This window comes from Carassius carassius, chromosome 25 (genome assembly GCF_963082965.1).
Source record: "Carassius carassius chromosome 25, fCarCar2.1, whole genome shotgun sequence".
Classification (NCBI taxonomy): domain Eukaryota; kingdom Metazoa; phylum Chordata; class Actinopteri; order Cypriniformes; family Cyprinidae; genus Carassius; species Carassius carassius.
In genome coordinates, this window is record NC_081779.1 from 19,631,615 (window position 1) to 19,658,847 (window position 27,233).

At 36.4% G+C, this 27,233-nt stretch overlaps 1 protein-coding gene across 1 annotated transcript in view; it reads left to right on the forward strand.

Moving 5' to 3' along the window:
- The first annotated feature begins 5,718 nt into the window (after positions 1–5,718).
- Positions 5,719–27,233, forward strand: part of LOC132104360 (phosphoprotein associated with glycosphingolipid-enriched microdomains 1-like) — a 44,993-nt gene continuing 23,478 nt past the window's right edge. Inside the window, exon 1 of the mRNA XM_059509784.1 lies at positions 5,719–5,931. The gene's annotated coding sequence lies outside the window, so the exon portion shown is untranslated. The remainder of the gene's footprint in view (positions 5,932–27,233) is intronic.

The following is a 27,233-nucleotide window of genomic DNA, read 5'->3' on the forward strand; positions in this document are numbered from 1 at the left end:
TCTTTGTTTACTTAGTCAAGCAGCAGCAGCACATTGCTCGCAATCACTCAAAATACTGTATAAACGACGTCATTATTATCTTTTGTAATGTTACAGTAGTAAGTTAGCAGACAAATCATCATATCTTATCATAGGTTTAGGGGGAGCTAGTGCATACAAAAACACAACCTTTAGGAAAATTAATGCCTATGGTATGGCACTAACCGTGGTTTAACTATGGAATTTGTAGTAAAAATAAATACAAGTGGTAATTCATTTGCCAAAAAAACAAAATTGCACTTACAAAACATGGTAAAAGTCAAATAAAAATCTTCAGTATTAAAGTCATGAGAGAGATGGATGGATAATGGAAGTGAAGGTGCAGTTCAGGAGAGAACTCTTAATTACGTTGCAAGTCCCCCAACCTAAGGATTCAAATCTTTTTCATGTCAGGTCCATACACAAAATAGGGTTGTCCATGTAACAGAATGGGTTGTGGGTGTATGAGTGTGAGATTTCCCAGCCTATTTTTTTTCCCAGTCCGCCCCTCATGGAAATTAATCTCTAGAACAGTCACTTCATGAGCATTTTTTACTTATTTTGAGAAACTATCATCATATCATATACAAAGAGACAGCAGTGTTTCAAAAATACACCAATGTTTCAGGAGTTTAGTACACAAAATAGGACACATGCTTATTAGATAACCGTATTTGAGTTGATGTATATGCTTTTATTTTTTTATTAACTATTTTGCCCCAAACCATTGTTAGATGCAGTTAGATGCCTGTAGTTATGCAAAGATTTGGTTTCAAAAACAGTATCTATAAACTATTTCTTTTGATTTTAAATCTGCTTTGAACTTCAGATCAATCTCTAAGTAAAAGGCACTACTAAAGTCTGATTGTGTGGTGGATGTGTTCAAATGTGATCATCTTAATTCAGGTGATGAAGAATGATGAAAGTCTGACAGTATTGAGCTCTACTGTAAGGTTAAACCTGCATGGTGTAAAATGGTTGAAGATGATTAACTGTTGCAAATTAACATTCATTAGAAATTTATAAAAGTAATCAAAATGTACTCAAAAGTAATTAGTTACATTACTTTATTAAAGTAATTAAAAAAGTTACACTACTATTACATTTTAAATAGGGTAACTTGTAATCTGTAACCTATTACATTTCCAAAGTAACCTTCCCAACACTGCTGACTGAATACCTCTTTCTGGCGAATTCTCTCGTCAGAAACAACAAAGTGCAAATGTGTGTACGAATCTTTAATTAAGATATTGATTTCACAGTGTTAACAGTTTCAGTGATTTTAATGGGAGTTTCTGAGAGTGATTGAAATCTAGACTGTCAGTGAAAATGATCTTTGATAATGTAAATGTTATTTGCTCTCTTTCTGAACAATGAAAGATTAGTAGAAATATTTATATCACATTAACTTTCAATGTTAAATTCACATTTAATATAAAGTCAGTCGTATTAAAAATATGTTATGGCATGACACCTATATCTGTTACTTAAGTAAACAGACAGGGTTTTATAATAAATTACATAAATTGGAGTAAAGGCTGATGAAATATATACATTTATACACGCACACATACATTACATACATTTTATCTATATATCTAAATAAAAATAGGCTCAGTATATATGACCCAAAGTACCTAGTAACTAACTACTTGAGTAGATTTTTTATCCGATACTCTTTTACTCTTACTCAAGTAACTATTCAAGACTAGTACTTTTACTTTTACTTGAGTAAATATTTCTAGAAGTACTTTTACTTTTACTTGAGTACAGTTTTTGGGTACTCTACCCACCTCTGCATTTAACCCAACCAAAGTGCACACACACAGAGCAGTGAACACACACACACACACACTGTGAGCACACACCCAGAGCAGTGGGCAGCCATTTATGCTGCGGCGCCCGGGGAGCAGTTGGGGGTTCGATGCCTTGCTCAAGGGCACCTAAGTCATGGTATTGAGGGTGGAGAGACCATTGTACATGCACTCCCCCCACCCACAATTCCTGCCGGCCCAGGACTCGAACTCACAACCTTTCGATTGGGAGTCTGACTCTCTAACCATTAGGCCACGACTTCCCCTAGATCATCTACGGTGAATCGGCGACATCAGAAGGAGAGTTCAAACAACTGATAAAAACATCACAATAATCCAAAAGTAATCCACACAACGTCAGTTCATCAATTAACATCTGTTTGTAAGAAACAAATCCATCAAGATGTTTTTAATTGTTTCTTCTGACCAAAATATGAACCCTGTATCTATAATATTGCATTCTCCAGTCAAAAAGTTGTTTCATCTGACTCAGGAGAGAACTATGCACAGACCAAACACCATTTACAAGCACAAATGATCCAAAACAATTCTAAATAAATCTGGAGATGGATTTTTTTCACTGGAGGAACTGTTATTATGGATTATGGACTTATTTTTTTAGCCAGAAACAACAGTCGTATTGGGTTATTGTGGACTCTCATTCTGATGGCACCCATAATAATCCATTGTTGAGTAAATTATGTGATACAAACTTTCTTCAAATTCCTTCCGAAAAAAGAAACTACCTCCTCTACTTCTCAGAAGGCCCAAGATTGAGTAAATTTCAGAAGATTTTCACTGTTGGGTGAACAATTCTTTCAAATTCAAAATGCAGCACTCAATTTGAAAAGTGCAGAGAGGATTAAAGATCCCTGCTCCAAACTACCTTATAACATAAAATATTGTTATTTTAAAAACATAGCCCTATTTATTTATTTTCACATGCCATCCACACAACCACAAACTGAAAGCAGCTACATGCGCTGATTTGTTGCAGTGGCTGTACAGCTCCCATGACACATTACACTGCTGGGATCTGTCACCCCACCCCTCTGCATCTAGCGACACAGAGTCACAGCAGCACTGGACCGGTGTTACAGTGTTGCTGCAAAAACATGTTGCTAAAATGTCTTCTTTTTATTCTGTTTCCAGTGTAAAATAGTTAAACATTTTTACAAACAAATGTAAATGTACCCATTAAGATTAAAATAAATGTTCTTGCTCTATCAGTGCAGTTACGAGAGAAACTTGTTAAGTTAATTTATACATTTGAAAATATGTAGTGATAGAGACTCGAACATGTACAGGTGCATTTCCATAAATTAGAATGCAGTGGAAAAGTAAATTTATTTCAGTAATTCAACTCAAATTGTGAAACTTTTTTATTAAATAAATTAAATGCACACAGACTGAAGTAGATTAAGTCTTTGGTTCTTTTAATTGTGATGATATTGGCTCACATTTAACAAAGATCTCAACAAATTAGAATATGATGACATGCCAATCAGGTAATCAACTCAAAACACCCGCAAAGGTTTCCTGAGCCTTCAAAATGGTCTCTCAGTTTGATTCACTAAGCTACACAATCATGGGGAAGACTACTGATCTGACAGTTGTCCAGAAGACAATCATTGACACCCTGCACTAGGAGGGGTAGCCAAAAACATTCATTGCCAAAGAAGCTGGCTGTTCACAGAGTGCTGTATCCAAGCATGTTAACAGAAAGTTGAGTGGAAGGAAAAAGTGTGGAAGAAAAAGAATCACAACCAACCGAGATAACTGCAGCCTTATGTGGATTGTCAAGAAAAATCGATTCAAGAATTTGAGTGAACTTTACAAGGAATGGACTGAGGCTGGGGTCAAGGCATCAAGGGCCACTACACACAGACATGTCAAGGAATTTGGCTACAGTTGTCGTATTCCTCTTGTTAAGTCACTCCTGAACCACAGACAACGTCAGAGGCGTCTTACCTGGGCTAAGGAGAAGAAGAACTGGACTGATGCCATTGGTCCAAAGTCCTCTTTTCAGATGAGAGCAAGTTTTGTATTTCATTTGGAAACCAAGGAGTTCTTGGGGAAAGATGGAGAAGCTCATAGCCCAAGTTGCTTTAAGTCCAGTGTTAAGTTTCCACAGTCTGTGATGATTTGGGGTGCAATGTCATCTGCTGGTGTTGGTCCATTGTGTTTTTTGAAAACCAAAGTCACTGCACCCGTTTACCAAGAAATTTTGGAGCACTTAATGCTTCCTTCTGCTGACCAGCTTTTTGAAGATGCTGATTTAATTTTCCAGCAGGATTTGGCACCTGCCCACACTGCCAAAAGCACCAAAAGTTTGTTAAATGACCTGGCCAGCAAACTCACCAGACCTTTTTTTTTTTTTATTGATCTTATGAAGTATTCTAATTTGTTGAGATAGTGAATTGGTGGGTTTTTGTTAAATGTGAGCAAAAATAATCACAATTAAAAGAACCAAAGACTTAAACTACTTCAGTCTGTGTGCATTGAATTGATCTAATACACGAGTTTCACAATTTGAGTTGAATTACTGAATAAATGAACTTTTCCACGACATTCTAATTTAATGGGATGCACCTATAAGGTCACATGTAAGATAAGGTCATTTTTAAAATAGTGTTATCTATTGATACTACAGCTCATGTATATTACATGATCTGTATACATTAATATATTTTTAAAATAAATGATTTATATTAACTGTTAAACTAAAATTGCTTGTCTGTAATGGATTAATAATAATATAACCCATATTATAATTATATAAATCATGTAAAATAACTTTTAAGAAATTATCATTAAAGCCAGACATTTTTCCTGTGAGGGTTTATTATTTTTTTTAAATATTAGTGACCTTTAATTTGGAGCAAGAGAAACTGATGGAGTGACTTTTTGTGTCAGACATGTGTCACTTTGCTCACATCTGATTGGTCCAACTTACATAACCTGCCATGGAGTGTAAATTAGTGAAAGTGACATGACATTCAGCCACGTATGGTGACCCAAACTCAGGATTTGTGCTCTGCATTTAACCCATCCGAAGTGCACACACACAGAGCAGTGAACACACACACACACTGTGAGCACACACCCGGAGCAGTGGGCAGCCATTTATGCTGCGGCGCCCGGGGAGCAGTTGGGGGTTCAATGCCTTGCTCAAGGGCACCTAAGTCGTGGTATTGAGGGTGGAGAGAGCTTTGTACATGCACTCCCCCCACCCACAATTCCTGCCGGCCCAAGACTCGAACTCACAACCCTTCGATTGGGAGTCTGACTCTCTAGCCATTAGGCCACGACTTCCCTGCCAATTACTATGGCAATGAACACCACTAAAAGCCAAGCCACTTCCATGGTACCTAAAACCCATAGATATACATAATAAAGGCCTTTATTATGTATATCTATGCCTAAAACCCAGGATTGGTTCAAACTAAACTGAAATTTACCTAGCTATAGCAGCTAATCCAGCTTCATGGTACATGCCACAGGATAGATGAAAAATGATTAGTTCACAAATACATGTTTATTTCAGCTGTTGAACTCTCTTGATTACAACTAACAACATACACCGTTTTAAAGCATTGCAAGGTACAGGTACGAACTGAAATCAAAGTAATTTATACATTTATGTCTGCAATCACTCAGTGAAGACTGCACAAAACGTGCTGACTAATAAAAACATTATAAACTGTTACAAAATGATGAACAAATGTAGTTTAGGCATAGGTTTGTGCATCGCTGTAAATATATTTACCTCTTTTAAAACATTCCATTAAACCTGCTGAGACATAAGGAGCGTGAACTGAAATTCTTAGTTACACGCGCATGTCCGGGAAACTCATGAATATTCAAGTATGCTCCGCCCACTGCAACCTAAAATCTCGAAACACCGGTGTGGTAGGCTATGTGTGTGTTAGTGGTACGCACTGCAGCTCTCCAGACTCACGGGCACTGTGCTTGGCAGTGATCTGTTCGGTTTCAAATACGGCATGTTGTTTGAGTCCTGCTGTGAGCTCGCGGAACCTGCGCTGATCATATGAACTCGAGAGCGGAGAAACAGCGGATCAACGGATGGTCGTCTGAGGTAAGTGGTCCTTTAACATCAGCCCACCCGAACATTACATGACTGGAAAAGTTGCGCAGAGAAATAAGTATCTGTACTGAGATCGAGCCCGTGAAGACTGTGAACTTCTCTCCTGTGTTTTGTGTGGCGCGCGTGATAGAGGACAGACTGACACTGAGTGCTGCTTATTTATATGACGAAATTCCCTGCATACCGATTGAGGGAAAAGAGGAATGTAACGGAATGATATTAATGGCATGTGTAAGTCTCAGATTTTTAAGCATATTAAAGACGGGAGTCATCTGTTGATTTCTCAGTTATGCACCTGCATAAGAGATATGGGATATTTACATTTTGACTTGACAACTAACATGTGATTTACAAGATTGAATCCAACATGTTAACAATAACCTAAAGACAGTGAGAGCCATAGTTCCACAGATTAAATCATTTACCTAGGCAAATAACTTATATATTTAGTATAGTATGAGCGTACTTTTTATTATAATTTTGATTCAATGTCCAGTGGTGTAATCATCCAGTAAACAAATACCCTTAAATACATGAGTGTATGGTTCAGAAATGTTTTCATATTTTTCAAGATAATTACAAAAACACTTAAAAAAAATCACATTTTTAATTTTATTATTTTAATATCTATCTATCTATCTATCTATCTATCTATCTATCAAATCAAAATTTCAAATTGTCAAAATTACTTTACTTATTATTATTTATTTTTCTTCAGAATTACAACACGTTCATTGTTCATCAGTTGTATATTAAAGTAATATTTAGCCCGGTAAAAACAAAAGAGCATCACGTCATATTTATACTTTTATGATTTGATCATTTTTGTTTGTGTAATTAGTAACATGTGTAAATAAAATGTCAAACATATAGAAATACCTTTGCTAAGGAAACAGCACTGGTCACATTCTAGTCTTCTCCAACTTTATCTTAAACAAATAAACAGATCTTTTTTCCGAATGCTCACTTTATACAACTGATCTTTAACCTTTAATTTTCCTGGTAAGAATAGTGCTAAAGGTGATGCCCTCAGTTAGATTCATGAGATGACAAAGGCTAAACACATCACACATAACTTATTATTAAATAGTTTATGTGGCAGATGGTTATCTGCTAGTCAGCAAAGTCTGTAAATATCAGTGCACTGTAAATGTACTCTCTCAGCACAAAATAAAGCCCATTGCGACATGACGGCTATGAAGGCAGACAAAGCAGGTTTAAGCAGGATCACAGTGTATTGTCTTAAATCCATTGGTTTCCCAGCATCTAAGAGGCATCTACACACAAAACAGTTGGATTGAGGTCAAACACTCGGGACAGAAGCCCTGCCTCACATATTTATTAGACCGATAGTGTTTTCCTGGTTGGCTGAGTGTAGCTTCAGGCTCCGTTCCACTGCTAGCACTCTCAGCTCTGCAGCAGTGGCAGGTTTTACTCCGTCTGCACCTGTCCTTTACACTGGAGTTTCCCCAGACGGATTATTGTATAGCAGAATTCAGATTTCATGCTTTAGTACAACAAAGCATTGTCAGAAACATTTCTATTGTTGGTTCTGACCTTGGAGCTGTTTCTCAAATCTGAAGCAAATAAGCACCAGTAAAAAAGGCCTCTGAATTCAGGATATATCTGTTAGCATGGCTCCGGTGCTTCATGGAGGTTTGATCATAAATGTCAAAAGAATGGGTTGGGAGGGTTGGAATCTTAGATGGAATAGAACTAGTTTGAGCTGTGAAGTCTGAAGTGGTTTTTGCAATTGAGAAACATCTGATTGGATTCATGGATGTTTCTACAGCTGTGGCTGAGTTCTGTAGGGGGTTGTGCTAAATCCTGTCAAATGGGGCTTTTGGGATACAATGGTGATACCGTGATCTAATGGAATATAATCCCCAATGCATAAACTGATATTCTGTACATTATCATTGAGCTTAAAGGAATAGTTCATCCAAAAATGAAAATTTGCTGAAAATGTTCTCACACTCAGGTCCTCCAAGATATAGATTACTCTGATTGTTCATCAGAACAGATTTGAAAAAATTCAGCATTACATCACTTGCTCACCAACGGATCCTCTGCAGTGAATGGGTGCCGTCAGAATGAGAGTCCAAACATCTCAGTTATCCACACAACACCAGTCCAACTAATGTTTTGTGAAGTTAAAATGTGTATTTGTAAGAAACAAATCATCATAAAATTTACTGTTACTGTTGCTTCAAGCTGAAATATGAGTCATCTATCCATATTATTGCTTTCTCTAAATTGTCTCATCTGAATCAGAAGTGAAATAATATGTTGCAAATATGTATAACTAATATGTTGGTGGATTTTGCTGTGAGAAGACAACCGGGGATGAACGTTTTCACTGATGGGAGCTTACTTGTGTGTATTATTGTGCAGCTGTTTGAATTATCATTCTGACGGCACCCATTCACTGCAGAGGATCCATTGGTGAGCAAGTCACGTACTGCTAAATTTCTCCAAATCTGTTCTAATGAAGAAACAAACAAATGAAGTCTGAAGATGAGCACATTTTTGGCAAATGTTCATTTTTGTGCAAATGTTTTTTTTTTATGTTATTGCTCAGCACTCGTTGCTAAGATACACAGCAGGAGATCAGATGTTATGTTCAGTGTGAGTAAATGGAATAAAACCAGATGTTCTGCTAAGAAAGAAAAGAAAAGAAAGTGAAGTGACATTCAGCCAAGTATGGTGACCCATACTCAGAATTTGTGCTCTGCATTTAACCCATCCGAAATGCACACACACAGAGCAGTGAACACACACACACACTGTGAGCACACACCCGGAGCAGTGGGCAGCCATTTATGCTGCGGCGCCCAGGGAGCAGTTGGGGGTTCAGTGCCTTGCTCAAGGGCACGTAAGTCGTGGTATTGAAGGTGGAGAGAGAACTGTACATGCACTCCCCCCACCCACAATTCCTGCCGGCCCGGGACTCGAACTCACAACCTTTCGATTGGGAGTCCAACTCTCTAACCATTAGGCCACGACTTCCCCAAAATGATCATAATGATCATTAAGTAACAAACAAGCAGGATGCAAACATCTGAGCTGCTATTACTCAGTACGAATAGAAAACGTTCGTGCAGGTAAGTCAGGGATGCGAATGTCAGTGACCCAAGTATATCTGTAGTCAAGGAAACAGGAGGAAGCACCAGAATTCAGCGTTTCTTAAAAGTATTGAGAAAACGTTTGCAGACTGAAACACTTTGAAATTCCTGTTGGTCAATGTTGTCTGCTGTCAAACAGATTTTGTCAAGGCTGTAAAAAGCTGTAAATCATCATGGCAGATGGATAATAAATGTTATGTAATAATAATGTTGCTCTAACTTAGCTCTACACAAAATTATGCAAATGATAAAGGCTAATTCAAAGACTATCATCAGCTTCCTGATGATAATGTTTCTGAGAACAGCATACCAACAGGAGCTGAAATGATTCCTTGAGCTGTAAGAAATGCTCTGATGAACCAGTTTTGCATCCTTAACAAAAGCACTAAACAAACATCAGTATAATTATGGTTTCACATTAACTGTGATTATTTATTAAGTGGAACTTTCTTGTGCACTATGAGGATTAAAAAATTAAATAATCATTCTAGTTTTGAATCGCTTTCAGCCATTTAATGTGTTGTTTTATTCGCTTTTACCTATGTTGTAAGTGTTGCAGGGTACATTTTTATCAGAATTTTGTACTTGTCCTCCACAAGAATTTTTAGCTTCCATTTTATATTTCTAAAAAGTGTAGAAGAAATCTACTTACTTCATTTTCTGCAGGTTTCCTGTTTTTTTTTGTTTGTTTGTTTGTTTTAATTGTGAATAATCACAGTACCAAAAACTGCTGTTGCATGGCAAGCATTTTAGAGAACTGTTTTGTTTCTTCGTAAAAACATTTATTTTTAGTTCTGTTGGGAAATGATAAGTGATGAGGGCAGCAGAGTGACGTGAGAAATATCATTGCTTTTATGATTTTTACATCATGATCTGAATGTACAGTAGTTTTATTAGATTACCAAATAGAATAGCATTTAAGTATTTTACTTTTTATGCATATTTTTAACTATGCATAAAGTTAAACTTGTTTACTTTTCCTACAAAACTGAAAAATGTCATTAAGATCACATATAATTTTCATCACAATCACAGATTGTTTTTAGAATAATTTGTGATCAGATCTTTATTTCATGTGGTAATTATCTCTTAAAAGTAGTTTGAAACTTTTCTTTTTCTTTTCTAGATTTAAAGTCAGAAGTGCTTCTAATTGAAGAATCACCCTGCACAGCAAACCTAATTGGCTTAACATAGTAAAACATTTATTGAACATGTTTTAATTGACCCAAGACCCATGTGAGATAAGTGATGGTTAATGCTGTTTGTCCTGAAATATTTTAGTCCAATGTTGTTGATTAGGGCTGCCATCTTTACTGACAAGATGCGCATTAAATATTAAATTAAATTAAATTTATGCATTTAGCAGACACTTTTATCCAAAGCGACTTACAGTGCATTCAGGCTATAAATTTTTACCTATAATGTGTTCCTGGGGAATCGAACCCCCAACCTTGCTCTTCATAAAGCAATGCTCCACCAATTGAGCTACAGGAACACTTGTAAATATGGCATGCGAATTATCGTGCAGCCCTATTGTCATTATAATTTTATTTTCTAGGTCATACAATAGCAAAATGGTTTCATTCTTGAAATGTAAAGCCATTGTGAATTTTGTTTTTATGTACAAACTTTCCTTTGTAGGTGTGTAATATATATATATATATATATATATATATATATATATAATATATATATATATAATATATTGCTGTAGTGACACACAAATCATGAAATTATGGGAAGACGTTGTTTCACTCCTGAATCACAAAATAAATGTGGCCAATTTCTCTTGAATGCCGTGTCGATAAAATGTAACTTTGGAATGTCGATTCACCACTTCGATCTGTTTTTTTTTTACGTGGAGCTGACAGCGTTTGGCCAGTCTCGGACGCAACAGGGCTTGTCTGATCTTGTCACACTCTGTTATCGAATGAGAGGGCAATTGCAATTTTGTCAGGATAACAGGGAGGTATGTTTGATTGTTGTTTTGTTGACTGGACTCACTCGCTCTATGCCGCTCAAATAGAAATTGCTTCCTGCTGAGGAAGTATCTGATTCTTTCTCGTAAACAGAGCAAATTTAATTAAACCAAATTATCAGAGTGGTGCTGGGAAATCAAGCTCACCCTGCGTGTCATTTGCCTCTGTCCCATAGTGGGTGGTCAGATAACTGGACTATTAGAATAATGTCACATCCACTCATGACTTCAGTCAGCCGTATGACAAAGCCACAGGAAATCACAGATTATATTCTTGTTGTTATGATGATTAACGTTTTGTATTCACAAGATTCATAGAGGCAATATAAACAAACAGCATCCATTCAAGTGGAATACTGTACAACATTTTTTTTTTTTTTTTTTTTTTTAATAAAAACGCTTTTGAATAATCAATTTGTAAGATTCCCTTTTTGAATTTCTGATTTTGGAATAGTGTTCTTGGTTTCATGAGTAAAATAGGAGTTGTTTATTATTAGTTGAAGAGATTTACACATTTTCTTTTGCACCATAAATTAGATACAGTCATACTCTGAATGTGTTTCAAAACCATTGTGTGCTTTAAAATGTAAGCTTCTACAACAGTTGTCTGTTTCATCAAATATATCAATTCACAACCCTTTAGTAGTTGTAGTGCTTCTGTAGAAAATAACATTTACGTTATGTAAAGGATATGTAATGATTTAAAATGTACGTAATTTCTGTTGTATAGCAAAACAGGAAATTCTAATTGTCCTCTGGGTTTTAGGATTACATACTGAACCGTTGTTTAATAAAAACAATAGATTAATCATAGTCTAATGTTTCTGGCACTGTTGAATCTGTTCCACCACTGCTAAATGTACAGTATCATGGCTAAATAAATCCCATTTTACAAAAGTTGTCAATGTAAATAAGTGCATGAGATAAAAAAAGACCTTGTACTTCTAAATAATAATGGCAAGAAATCATATCTTTCTGTTTACGTTACAAAATACATACTTTTGCAACAAATGTCCAAATCAAAAGTCTTGTTCTTTTATTGAATAATTCAAAAAGGCTCAGAAACTCACGAGTTCCTGGTTTGAATTTGGTTTACTAAACTCTTTGAATCATTCAGATTGGTTACTAAATCAACATTTGGCATGCTTATTGAGTAGTAAATTATTATCATCTTGAAATTGTTAAAGGGTTGTGAGACTTAAACCAGCGTCATTACTGACTAGTTGTTCATATGACATCCTTCAGTTCAAATTACACATTTGCAACAGTTTTTTTTTCTTTCTGTGTTGCAAAGGACCAACCCATTGATGCTCATGTAGTACTGCTGTTTATGGGCGATCATTCAAATATGTTCTTGCAACAACTGCTGTGAATGGTTGTAGGCAGTGTCTACCTTCCTGTTTATGGTAGATTTCATGGAGAGAGAGTTTTCAACTGAACGTTGGGTCTGTGGGGACATCTGAAGAGCTGTAGACCAGGTTTAGTTTGGCATGCTGCCCATGGGTTTATATGGCACACAGAGGGGTTTCAGCCTCTCTGTCTCTAACCATTCAGCCGTATACAGAGCATGCAGAACACTGCTGCCTGTTTGAGAGCAGCCTCAGAATGAAGCTGGGCTGTTTATGGGAAATGAAAAATGATGGGGTACACTATACACGTTTTTCTCCCCCTTCTGCTTATGATTTTATTTCAGGTGTGATGGTCATGTGGACACTGTGATCAAAAGATTACAGCGTGTGTCCTGTGGGCTGTGGCTTATGACCGAGCCATACAAATGGTTCTCCGTTTAGTCGTCTTCAGAAGAAATGAAGTCAGCCATATTTACTCACTGGCCGCAAGCAGACAGTGTTTGTTTTGTTGAAGAGAAATGTGTGAAGTCAGGTTTCTGATGGGCTGCTGAAATGGCAGGAACATAAAAGAAGGAAAACTGCAATGAAAAGCCATTCCTGCTCATTTATTGAGCATGGTTTGTGAGTAGGGTTGCTAGAATCAGCAGAGAAAAATCAAGTTTTCTCTATTTTTTGTGCGACGTACACCATTTAAAAATTAAGTCAACAATTTATGGCCTATCTTATACAAATTATAATTCAGTTACTTTACTGTAAGTGGCTCAATAACAATTGCATCATATTTGGATAAAATGCTGATCAGCAAAAGTCGCTAAGGTAGGATTGGCCAGTAACATTTTTAAGGCGGGGCCTGACAAAGATTTGGTTTGTAAATGTACACAAATGTTTTTCTACTCTCATCTGCACTTCTTATCACTTACAGTTGTAGTGTTGTCAAAAATATACATATTTTGATGCATATAGCTGTGCTTCTGTGCTCTTTTTCTCACTCTCGTTGTTGACATGCACAGTGATAACAGCGGAACTCTGAGCATTTTACACACGGGCAGCTCATGATCCAGTGTTTCCAGTGTTTCAGAGCAGCTCGGTTCACAGTGAATTCTGCAAACTCCTTCACTGCATGTGCATCCAACATCCAATGTGTGCAACATGCACCAATCACTCTTTATTTTCACATTTGCATAATTTAATTTTGTGGACGATGATGATTACAGCATTTCATGAGATTTGTAATGAGAAGCATTTGTAAACCTGTTGTCAGAAACGTAAAGGTCTAGTAGTGTAGTTTTCTGCCCAAAACTCTTGGAACTGTGCCCTGTAGGGATGGGCGAATCGATCCTGAGGTGTTGATATATCAATACTGATGCGAGTATCGAAAGTATCGATACTCAAATAAAAAATATCGATACTAAGGTGTTTTTATTTAGCAGTGATTTTGTTTATTAAAATTATGCCTACAATATTCCTTAAATTGGATGAATAACCTATGTTAGCAAATAATTGTATGGAAGGGAGTTTCCTGCTCATCTGAAGACACACAAATCTTGCAAGGCAGAATCAATTACAGAGAGTGTTTACTCACTTCTGACAGTGCATTTTAATAAAGCTGCATTTCCCAAGAGTAGCCTATAATAAAAAAGCATTTATGTTTTTGGAAAAGGCAGCCCAGAACAATGCAGAAAAACATAGGCTGTATGGTTGAGTTATTTCACAATAAACCTATTGAAATTGTACCCTAGTTTGTGCAGTACATTTATTTAAATTTGAATGTTAAAAGTTCATATTGCTCATGTTCTATTCTGTATTGTTATTATAAATCATACACTCTCAGAAAAAAAAGGTTGCATTTTATGCATGCAACAGCCTATTACTGGCAGTCCATTATGACAGTGAACCATGGTAAAGTGAATATACTTTAACTACAGTATTTGTAGATTTCCTTGGTTACCACTACAGTAAACATGTTTTAACCATGTGTAAACAAAAATATAACCTAATAAGTTGCAATTAAGGCGTATTGAATGTTAAAATGCATTTCAAATATAAAGTAGGTATTAATACCCATTGTACTCATAAAAATTAAATAAATATAATAATCTAAAAGTTCAGTTTAGAAGTATCGTATCTATATCGACGATACTGGCCATTAAAAGTATCTGTATTATTGCAAAAAAAAAAATGTGGTATCGCCCATCCCTAGTGCCCTGTATTAATCATTTTTAAATACTGACAGTTCTGTATCATGCATGGCGGCTGGCAACCCTATTTGCACGATTTGTGCTCAGATTATTTCTTTGTCCTGGGGGACATAAACTTCCTGATCACTGTGATCTGGTGGCCGCCATCCTGCATGGGTGAAGGAAGATGGGGAGACCATATCTGAAATGTTATATTGTAATAACTTCCATGCAAACAAGACTTTTCTTATTAACTGGCCCTCCCCTTTTCTTTTCCTTTCGGAAATGTGCCGTTATCAACAGAGGGCATATTTATAAAAGGCCTTGAAAAACAATGGCTAGCTAACAGACAGCTGCTCTAGCCACCTCTGTGCCCATTCTGGCCAAATAACTTCAAAGAAATACTGTGGTAGTTTGGAGCGACATTGGATCAGTAGTTCTGAGAACAGGAAATAAATAAGAGTTTGGGAGTGGTGCAGGCTGAATACCTTTACTGGATTTGATGCATCAACATTGCACTGGGTAGCATAAGTAGTTGAGCTGCTAAGTATTTCAGAAATGACTTGCAGAAGTGAAACTAGAAGGATTTTCCATTGGCTAGTGAGACTGTGAAATGTTGTGTGATCGAGACACAGTAAACAAAATATTATAAGTGAGTGTCGTGTTTAAATGCAGAAGATAGAGGTTGTAAGTGTGAGATCTGTATCTGGATCTGTTTTGTTTTTCTTGTTGTTACAGACAGAGATGGTAGCTCTGTTCTAAAGCCTGTTGCACACTACACTACATGCTTCCTAACCGAAACACAACCTCATATGTGACTGATTTGGAAAGCTCCACACAGACAGGAAGTTTTTAAATCTTACTTATGACACAGACATTGCTCTTCAACTGTAGTGCTCATAGTTTATTATAGTAGAGTTTGCTGTTAAGCTAAAAGTGTGATACCTGAGGTGAGATGAACGAGTCATAGAAACTTTCAATATGGCAGATGTAGGAACGGAGGCCCCACCTTTTATTTAAATGACCAAATACCCATTTTGACCATTTTCACAATGGCAGGATCTTTTTTTTTATTATTATTATTTTTTTTTTAAGTTTGTCAGTTAAAAAATTTGGGTTCAGTAAGGCTGAAAAAAAGCAAGTATGCATTAAATTGGTCAAAAGTGACAGTAAAGACAGTTGTAGTGTTAAAAAAGATTCCAATAAATGCTGTTCTTTTAAACTTTATATATTAATCAAAGACTTCACAAAGACTTCACAATGTTGCACAGTTTTCAGAAAAATATTAAGACGCAAAGCTGTTTTCAACATTGATAATGACATGAAATGTTTCTTGAGCAGCAAATCAGCATATTATAATGATTCTTTTAATCAAATTAATGTAGTCTTGGTGAGCCTAAGAGAATCTTTTAAAAACTTTTTTTTTAACCAATCCTACACTTTTAAATAGTGTAAGATCTCTACTTTTATGTCTGTTACCTATAGAAAATCAATCTGAGTGTTACCCAAGATGGCAAAGGATGCATGTGATGCCAGTTTAATGTAATGTGTCCGTGGTACCTGAAAATTCTGTCTAGTTCTGTTTAGCCTGAATCCTTTCCAGGATGAAACCGGACAGCACAATAATGTCACTTGTTCTGATAATGGCCCTGTAATAAGAATAAGCCACCTCATTGAATTTCCCTCATCTCTTTGCTTTCAGCAGTGTACAGTATGTCAAAGCAAATCAATAATGGGAGCACAACAGCATGGTAAAATGATGCGATTAGGGCCATTACCCATGTTATTCCATTATTTCTTACCACTGTACCCATCTGAGGGGTTGTTTTCCGTCAAAGCAAGTAGGACATTAACTCTGTTCAAAGAAAGTGTTTGTAAGCAGTGGAAAAACCAGCGGCTGGTGGCTTGCCAGGCCTAGACAATATGGAAATGTGCAGTGCTCCATGTCGGACAATAGCTTGGGGCTCTATTGTGAATCAGGCATTGGCATAAGCCCCCCCCTCTGAAAGATCATGTGACTGACAGCACTGTCATGCTTTGGTTTGGCTACTTCTTAAAGAATTGTATTATTATCTGAAGCAGGTTCCCAGACCCACGTTTCAGTCTTGAGGTTACTAGGAATGGCCAAGGGTTGTGAACAGGGGGCTACCCTCCAGGGAAAAGAGTCCTTCATTGTGTTTTTTTTTTGAGTGAGGGCTGATTAGTGTGACAGGCAATGATAATGTCCTCCGCTTTTCATGCCTTCATAATGTCTGCTAAACAAAACAATTACTGGTCATGCGAAAGGAATAGTGCTGAGGATTATGCTAATTCATACCAATGTGATTATATGAATGAGTAATACTCTATAACGCCTTCGAATTAATCCCTCTCCGGGTCCCACATGCTTGTATGGCAGGATAATCTGTCCAAATGATACCAGTGATTGTCAGCGATTGGCTTAATGGAGCAGCCCTCTCTCATAGACAAATAGGACCTGAAGAATTGCAGTTGCCCCGCTCATGTTGGTGGATTTGAAATAATATGGCATCTTTTATCAGACGAGACTCTTTTAAGACTAGTTGCTGTGGTCTGTTTGGCTATTTTCTTTAATCATTGTGTCAGAGCTGCTATAAAATGCAGTTTGAAAGTTTAACTGCAAGAAAATTCCAGCACAAAAATTTAGATTCAACCAGTTTCTCATATTCCACTGTTTTAAGCTTGAAGATGATCATTCAAAAGAAACCAAAATTGAGATATACTGAATGGATTTCTCCGCATCCTATCAGAATTCAGTATTTCTTAGTCTTGTTTTCCAGTAAAAAAATAAAATAAAATAAAATTCAACACCTTTTCAAAACAATATAAATTTACTTCAAGTATTGGATTTAACTTTCAAATTTGAATCCACTTTGTCTCAGTGAAAAACAAAAAAATCACTCTGAAATTGCTAGTAAATTGTTATTACATGTAATTGTAATTAAACTCCAGTAATCTTAGTTTTATTTTTTTTAAATGTGCATGTAATACAAGTGTATTGTGTCAAAATGCCAGTGCCATGAGTTAAAACACGCCTATATAAAAAAATTCTATGGGTAGCATATCTCAGATTACTTAATGAAAAATCGGCTCATATTGAAATGTCTGATTTCTGATTTTAGAAGTCCAGGTCTGGGTTTAATGCAGGCCAGTCAGAATCTTCCAGACCAGACTCAGTAAACCCTATTACTAGTGGAATTTTATAACCGAGCCATGTTAAAAGCCACTGAGAATCCTAATAGAGAGCTGAGAACAATAATCAAGTAGGGAGGAAGCAAATGCTCAAGCAGAACAGACAAAAAAACAGAAGAATACCGGAGAACTGTTTTGTCCTAATATAATGAGAACTTCAAATCAGGATGTTCCTTGCCTTCACATAATCCACACTAACACATGTAAAGTTTGATATTTGACAAGTAGTTTAAAAGAAACATTTAGGGGAAGAGAAAGGAAGAATAAGGGGAGGGAGAAGTATGTGACTGTTTTTTGAATATGTGGCAGCAAATGGAGAACAATTTGGTGGTAGCAAGAAATCAAGGTGAAGTAAAAAAAAGAAGCGGACTGCTGTGCTGAGGGAGTTTTCAGATTGTACAATAATCACACACCAGGAGATAACTGAGAAGACCTGAGGGTTATTTACTATGAGACATGTTGTGTAAGACATTGTTCAACTGTTAGTTTCATCTTATGCCTGCTTTAAACGATTTTTGATGCCTTTATCCATCACTTCCCTCTACAATATCATTGGAGATTTTCATGCGTATGCATTCATGCATTTTAAGTAATTCGACCAGCATTGTGTTGTGTTTTTTTTTTTAGCAAACGAAAAATACATTCTTTGAAAAAGAATCTTAATAGATAAGGATTTTTAGATACACTTACTGAAAAAAAAATGGTGTAAAAGATCCATTAAAAAGTCATTTTTTGTTGCATAAATAGCTGCATCGGTCACATTAACCAGTAGCCTGCGGCCACAATGGTGCCAAGAAAGGCATTTCAGACACGGAGCAAGTTTTTACATTACAAAGACAGTCCCTTGGAAGAATATACACCGATGGATTGTGCATAATAAGAACAGAAACCCCTATTGAGGTCCATTCTGATTTCATGTTGGCTTCAAGTAGCCCTCAGATTTGAACAGATTCCTGCCAATGGGGCTTAAAGAGTTTCTCTTTCATTTCCCCCTCATTTTCAATCCCATTCCTCCAAATATGTGACCGGCCGTTTGAGAGCATCTCTTTTCATTGCTCCAACACCTTCTAGACAGGATGCCAGTACTACAAGAAGAAGACTTGTGGTTTGTAAGTGAAGAAGTACTTAAAGAACAGAGGCAAGTAAATCTTCAGCTAACCTGTATGCCGTGGTTTCTGTGAGACCAGTAAAATCTGTAAATGTCATTTTTCCATCCTGACCCTCATTTGTCATTGGGCCTGCAAGCTAACAGACCCCTAAATCACACTCAAGTATGTACAATAATGCACACTCCCCCAAGGCATCAAACTTCCACCCCAGCTGTTCCTGCCGTTTAACTGCCGCGGGCAGAAATAATTGCTGCAGAACGTTCCTGAGAATGACTTTGCGACCGAATCTCGGTGAGAGCCGAGAGGCCAGAAAAAGGCTCAGACCATCAAAACAGATGCTTCATGTTCCCTCCAAAATTGTTAAGAAGCCTTTATGGTTTGGACTGGTGATAGGATTTCTCACATTACACTTGCTCTGTCTCTTCACCTCACACACCACAGTTCTCCATCTCTTCAAGGGAAATAATCAAGGTTTTTTCACACATACTCAAGCAGCATGATAATGAAGAAGCAGATATGTGACTGCAATAGAAGGATGAACTGCAGGTTAATGCTGAAGAAAAAGAAAAATTCATTTATTTTAAAATAATAATATTTACATCCAAATGATAATTAATCTACCTTAAATTGGAACCCAAACCCCAAACTGTGGCTATTAACTGCTCAAATCATCTGAATAGAAACTGCATAATTAACACCTATGCTTCTTGTTTTGCTTGGGCGGATTGTGTGAATACTGTTCCCTGTCATTATGGGCGGTAAAATAAATATGCACTCATATGCACTTTAAAGTTCTTTTACTTGCACTTTTAGAATCCTTTAGTATGACTGCTAATGTCTTACACTAAGAAGCTTGCCTCATTTTTTGTTTATTTATAGCTTTTTCTTTTGATCTCTCTTATTACTTAGCCTGTCTGTGCTGGGATTTTGGGAGGATGTTGCATTTTTGGTGCCATGACCCGAGCATTCTATATTTTAATGCATTGGAGTGGGCAGAGAGGTGCCTGTCGTCTGCCAGATGGGCACTTAGAGTCTCCATTGGCTTTAAATCCCAGAGTTAGCATTCATTCATAAAATTGCCCAAGTGTGGGATTTCGGCCAAAGGCAGAGAGTTTTGGGATAATTTTTACCTAAATAAACTGTCATTTGAAATATTATGTTATTGTAGGCTGGAAATGTTATATGTTTGAGAATATTTGGCAAGCACTGTAAAGTGATCTTCTCTTTTTTTGTGGCTAGAGGAAGTTTCCATATCCACTTTAGCATTTAGTTGAGAAGACAAGTTTACATTAAGATGAAAAGAGAAATATTTGAAACTATAATGTGCATGGGAACCATCAGGCCACATGTGTTGATGTGGTCTCTCTGAGGTTTTCTTTTCACCGACAGTAAGGATAATGCCGGCAGCTGTGACGGCCATAAAGCTATAGGTTTTGGGATAATAATAAGAAATGAGCAGAGGTGCCCACCCAGAGTGTGCTACATCTTTGTCTGAATCAATTCTGTTGCAGTGATTAGACACAGATGTGGAGTATGGAAATTGACTGTTGCAATTCAGTATATGTACTTCCACCAATTACAATTGTTGGAAAGGGTTTGGGTCTTAAAGTTTATTAAGCCTTATGCACATCCAGGATTTATTTATTTGATGAAAAATGCATTAAAATATTCTGAAAGAAGTTTTCTACTTTTAATATATTTTTAAATTTAATATTCCTGTGATGCAAAGCTCAGTTTTTAGCATCATTTCTTCAGTCTCACATGATCCTTCACAAATCATTCAAATATGGTGGCTTGCCACAAAAAAAATACAAAATAAAATAATATTTCTTATTATTATCAATTAAAAAAAAAAATTGTCCTGCTTAACATTTCTGTGCAATCCATGAGTTTTTTTTCTGGATTCTTTTGATGAATAGAAAGTAAAAAAAACAGCATTTATTTGAAATAGAAAACTTTTGTAACTAACAAAATGACTACTGCCACGTTTGATCGATTTATTGTATTCTTGCTGAATAAAAGTATTAATTTCCTTCAAAAAGAAAAATCTTACCGAGCCTGAACTTTTGAACGGTAGTGTATTCACTAAGGTGTATTGTCTTGAAATACCCTTTCAAGGCTCAGTCAAACTGTTTTACTTGAAGCTTAATTTTACGATGTAATGTATCTGAGAGGTAAAGTGGTTGTCATATGGAACAGTACGTACCTCTGAGGACAGAACAGAAGGAAGAAAGAATTAAATCAACAGCCAGACTCCATCACTAGTGATTATAGTATCACAGCTTTGATGCACTGTGTCGTAACTTCATTAAAGGTCCTTTGTGTGCTGTCATCTCTACAAACCGACTCCTCACTCAGAGAGAAAACAATGGATTGTCTGAACAGCTGTGACAAATACAAGATTGTCCAAAGAATGGAACGCATTAAACAGAAGCTGTTCTAGTGAGCAACAACTTCTAGTGAAACTAGTTTTAGCCAAATTAGACAAAGGGAACATTTACTGAAAAGGCAAAAAGTGTCAATATTAATGTCAAATTGAAAATTGATGAATTTACCCAGTATTTGTATGTGCTGTGCATTTTTAAAGGGTTCATCGGATGCTACATGTACTTTTACACGTTGTTTGAACTGAAATGTGTGTTGGCAGTGTGTGTACACAACCACACTGGAATGATTAAAAACCCACACAGTGTTTTTTTTTTTATCTACTAAAATCTTTACACCTTTCTCAAATCACCCCAAACTCAGATGTCTTTTCTTTGTGACATCACACAGTCAGGCCCCTCCCACAATCGTTTGATTGACAGTAGCGTTTCAGCACAGACTGGAGTCTGACCTTAGACTCGCCCTGAGTAAGCTGACATCAGACATGAGCGATTGAAGTGTTCTGTTGTTAGACGTAATAATGAACATATCAGTTGTCCTTTACTCTTGTCATCTGAGCCGCTGAAGAAACTGGATTACGTTGGATTTAGAAAAGAAAGCTCCCCCAGTCTACATAAATGTGTCAATGTTCGCACAAATCATTCGTGATCCAACTTTACCTAAAGAAGTGAAAGTTTTTTTTTTTAAGGAATCTTTGCGAACCGCTTTTCCTAATAATGTGCTAATTAGTAAGTTTCATGATAAATGCAGCTGAACCAACCGAGATAACTGCGGCCTTATGAGGATTGTCAAGCAAAATCGATTTAAGAATTTGAGTGAGCTTCACAAGGAATGGACTGAGGCTGGGGTCGAGGCATACAGACGTGTTAAGAAATTTGGCTACAGTTGTCGTACTCCTCTTGTTAAGTCACTCCTGAATTTGACTCACTCATTTTCCAGCATGATTTGGCACCTGCCCACACTGCCAAAAGCACAAAAAGTTGGTTGAATGACCATGGTATTGGTGTGCTTGACTGGCCAGCAAACTCACCAGACCTGAACCCCATAGAGAATCTATGGGTTATTGTCAAGAGGAAAATGAGAAACAAGAGACCAGAAAATGCAGATGAGCTGAAGACCACTGTAAAAGAAACCTGGGCTTCCATACCACCTCAGCAGTGCCACAAACTGATCAGCTCCATGCCACGCCAAACTGAGGCAGTAATTAAAGCAAAAGTAGCCCCTACCAAGTATTGTAAATTAACATACTTTCCAGAAGTACTACTTCAGTCTGTGTGCACTGAATTTATTTAATACACAAGTTTCACAATTTGAGTTGAATTACTGAAAAAAAAATGAACTTTTCCATGACATAATTGTTGAGTTGTTTTATTGGGTTTAATGTCAACTAGTTATTGCGTGCATGGTTTCTTATACACCTACACTTAGTGTTGTCAAAAGACCCGGTACTTCGGTACCAAGTCGGTACTAAAAAAATGTAAATGTGACGGTACCAGGTTTCTTTAAGTACCGGTAGTACCGAGGTCCCGTTCAAACCCGGTTCAGCGCTATGATTTCCGCGAAGCAGAAAACGAGGACGGAATCTCAAAATCCAGTCATGAAAATGAAACAAATCTCCATATGGACCAGTATCTGTAAATGTAAAGCCGCAAAAGTTGTTTGAAATATGAATCCGTGTTCTGCGCGTCTCTGTGTGAATTAATGAATGGCATAGACGTGCGGATTTGTTTACTACATAGACTGAAGCGCATGACGCTTGCATTAATTTTAGCATCTGAGCTTCAGAGTTCTCTCTCCATCAAGCGATCTGAACTTTGCAGTTCATCTCAATGGACGCACAGCGCACCTGATGCTCTTTAAACTCTTTGTGAAGGCGCACGACTCACCATCGCTTTACTGATAGCCTGTTTCTCACACATGCAAAGAGAGAGAGAGCGAGAGTCTTACCACGCTGAATCGACACGCTATATGTAAACTATTCTTTGTTGTCTTCTCCAGTCAAAATAATGGAGTTCATATAGAATTATTCATATTCATTTTCGAACAAGCAGAAGACATACCGGTTTCTCCGGTAGTGGGCGGAGCTAATGCACACATGGCAATTTCATTGGCTGGCGCTGATCTAGTAACATCCCTGTTTTGATTTCAGCAAATCAGTTTGACCGAACGCAGACAACGTGATTAATATTCATGAACCCAGCAGCTCATCAATTCATAGTGCATTGTATATACTACATTAGTATGATAGTAGAATTAGTAGTAGTATTATCTTTTAATAATAATTAATATGATCTATTACTATTTTTTTACAGAAAACCCTCAATGACCAAAAATATCTTAAGCATCACCACCAGTCTTAAGTTCAGTTAGAATGACAAATATGCATTCATTAGGCCTAAAAGTCAATTTTTACATAAAGGCATTGTGCTAGAAATATTACTATTATTTAGTAAAATGTATGTGATACTGCTACTAATGTTGAATTTTTTTTAGAAATAAATCACAATATTTCTTCCATGTTTTAATTTTAATAGCAAATCCCCTTTATTTACCAAAAATAAAATGTGTTTAAATTTCATAAATTAAATTTGGGTGAAACTTGTTTACTGTTTTTCATAATTATATAACTTGTAGAAAAACTTTAAACACAATTGTAAATAAGTATAAATAATGGCATTGGTTTTATTTTTAGTGATAAAAAGTATTTTTTTTTAATTAGCATATTATTGTGTTTTGCTTTGGTACCGAAATTGGTACCGAGAACCGTGGATTTTCACTGGTATCGTTACCGAATACTGAAATTTTGGTACCGTGACAACACTACCTACACTATACTGTTTTGAAAAGTTCACTAAGGCTGCATTTATTTGATCAAAAATACTGTAAAATAGTAATATTGTGAAAAATTATTACAATTTAAAAACTGTTTTCTGTTTGAATATTATTTTAAAATGTAATTTATTCCTTTGATGTAAAGCTGAATTGTCAGCATCATTACTCCAGTCTTCAGTGTCACATGTATCCTACAGTAATTATTCAGATATATTGATTTTATGCTCAAAAATATTTCATATTATTATCAATGTTAAAAACTGTTTTGCTGTGTATCATTTTAGAGGAAATTGCAATGATTTTTTTTGCTAAGTTCAAATTGAGCAGCATTTATTTGTAAGAGAAAAAAATCTTACTGACACACTAGATCAAGGTTTTGTTTTTCTTTTTTGTAGACAGGTTTCAGAAGATGTATTTCCTCTCTTACTGTATGTCAACAACTGCTTCACTTGTGTCTGTTTTTATTTATCCTAAGGATTTTTAATCTCCTAAGCAATGAAAGGAGGACTTTAGAGAAATAGCATGTTCCTTTGTGTCTATATATACGAAAATGAGGCACAGACACTTTTGAGCTGAGTAAAGGTGTGGTTTGTGTTATGGACAGTTTCATATCTGTTTTCTAGCTAAGAACACTTCCGAAGGTCTAAAGATGACATGCTCAGCAGAAGGGAGTTTCACTCTTTCTCCTTCCCTTATTCTCTCCTTGTTTCTTGTTGTACACTCGCTCTCATCTTAAAGGAGCCCACATCAAGGCACCCGTTTAGTGCTGGTTGGTAGGTGTAGGGTTTTTTATGACAGCATAATGATTTTCTGTCAAAAACACCCCTCACATGGTCTTGATTTGTGGGCTCATAAAGCAGAGGGGTGTACCTTTGCGGTGTTACTTATTGTTAAATTTAATCCTTAAAGAAAAGATGGTTAATAAATTACTTTAGATGTTAACTCAGGCGTTTATGGTGGCTGAATGTTTGCACTAGATGCAAATCTTTAAAAAGTTAATCATCAGCTTTTAACATCTGTTCTTTTTAAATATATACCCAAACAGTATATTCCTATTTTTTTCTTGCTCATGATCACAAGGGACAATATGAGAAACAGAAACTTTTAAATCGAACCACAAAAACAGTTTAAAACGACACAAGAAAAGAGGAAGTTGTAGTTCTCTCTTTTTAACTTCAGCTCATACCAGAGTCCCTTGTTTCTTTCCTTTGCTGACAGAGTTTGACCCGTTTGAGACCTCATTCATCCCTGCTCTGAGATGCTGTGCTAATTTCTTATTGACCTACAAATTCATTGTCCCAAGCAGAATGTCAAGTACAAGTGTCCCACAAGCTGGAGTGCCACTGATGTGTAGTGAGAACTTTTAAGGAAAGCGAAAGCAGCAGGCTTGTATATTTTTTTTAATCTCTCGTACAATTGCTTGTTTCGGTGTTCAAGCAGATGCAACAACGTGTTAATCCACTACAGATTTGCGTTTAGCTCACAGACATACATCTGAGGTCATAAACCTCATTTCATCACCTGAGGCATCTTTGTGGAGTCAGGAGTCTCTGTAGGGCCGCATACCTGTCCGTATTCTTCTGTTATTGCTCATGCTTGTGCATTTTTAGTTATTTCTATACTGCTGAATTTATGCTTCCTGTGGCCTTGTGCTCTGCCTGGTTTATTTAAGGCCCTTGAGGGTCCCAGGGCCTAGGCACTAGCCTTGAAAGAGTCCCGAGAAATACCTCCTGGTGGTGTGGCATTAGGACTGGATTTGCTTTCTCTTTAATTATGAGGGGCTGTACATACTCTGTTTACTGCGAAGGCTCAGAGAGGAACCAATCCATCATCCTGTTTGTCAACTCCAGCGGGAGTCTCAGCCTGATATGTTGGAGAGCGCTTTCTGAGAATACAGTCCTGAGAATGTGAACACCAGGCAATGGTGTATAGCCCTGTAGAAATACTGCATTGGATCTCAGAGGATTGCAAAATACTCCTTTTGTAGCATTGCAGAAAGTGTAGGAAAAAACTGCAATGTCTTCCTAATTATTACTGTATTCGTAAAGGGATAATTCACCCAAAAGGACCGAATGTTCCCTTAAATTTCTACAACATATTTTCCCAATTTTTTAAAATATTATATATGATATGAGATATGATATTATATTTTAGTGCTGTCAATGGATTAAAGACAACTAATCACACATTTTTCTAAAATTATTCACCTAATTAAACGCAATTAAATTCACCTATATAATTTTATTTTGCAACAATTTCCCACTCAATCATCAAATAATGAATTTAGAAACAACATAAAGACCATATATTTGAAATGTTTGTTTAATTACATCTTTTTATGAAGACGAGTATCACTGATACCAATATTACTGATGTCTCTATGAATTTTATTTTCTAATATTTATCGATTAACTATAGCCATTCAACATTACAGTATAATTAAGAGCTATCCATTTTAACATTTATTAGACCTTAAAAAAATACTTCTAATTTAAGTAAACTTAAAACAATCTTCACATAAACCCATTTTAATAAATGTAAGCAAGTAAGAAACATACAGAAATTGATTAAAGTTAAAGAGATTATTAGGTTTTTTGACTGCTATTACTTTAAGAGCTGCCACTCCAGAACATGATGCAGATCTGACACGCATCATATTTTCTCAAAACTCTTTACCTTTTCTGACCCACTTCAGGGTTTAAAGTCTCTACTAATGAGCTGACCGCATTAGTGCATGCATTTGAAGAGTATTTGCAAGCCCGGACTGGAACATTTGTTTTTATTGACATATGGCCTGACAACATCTCATCTGATCGCAGTTACCTGTTGCTTACTGAAGCGCTTACTATTTCAATATGTTAATAAATAATCATTATTATTATTATTATTATTATTATTATTAGTTATTTTCTTTCTTTTCTGTTTGGTGACATTAGTGGAGTTTAAATGACACCCTTCACCTTTAACCAGGCTCATGTCTGCTAATTTAATATTTACTTGATTTTTTTTTTTTTTTTTATCAGCCCAGCTTTAGCCCAGCCTGTCATTCAGAAGGTTATTGTTCATACAGGATTGAGGTCAGGGCCTAGCAGTGGATGTGAGGAAAAAAATATGATAGCCATTATAGA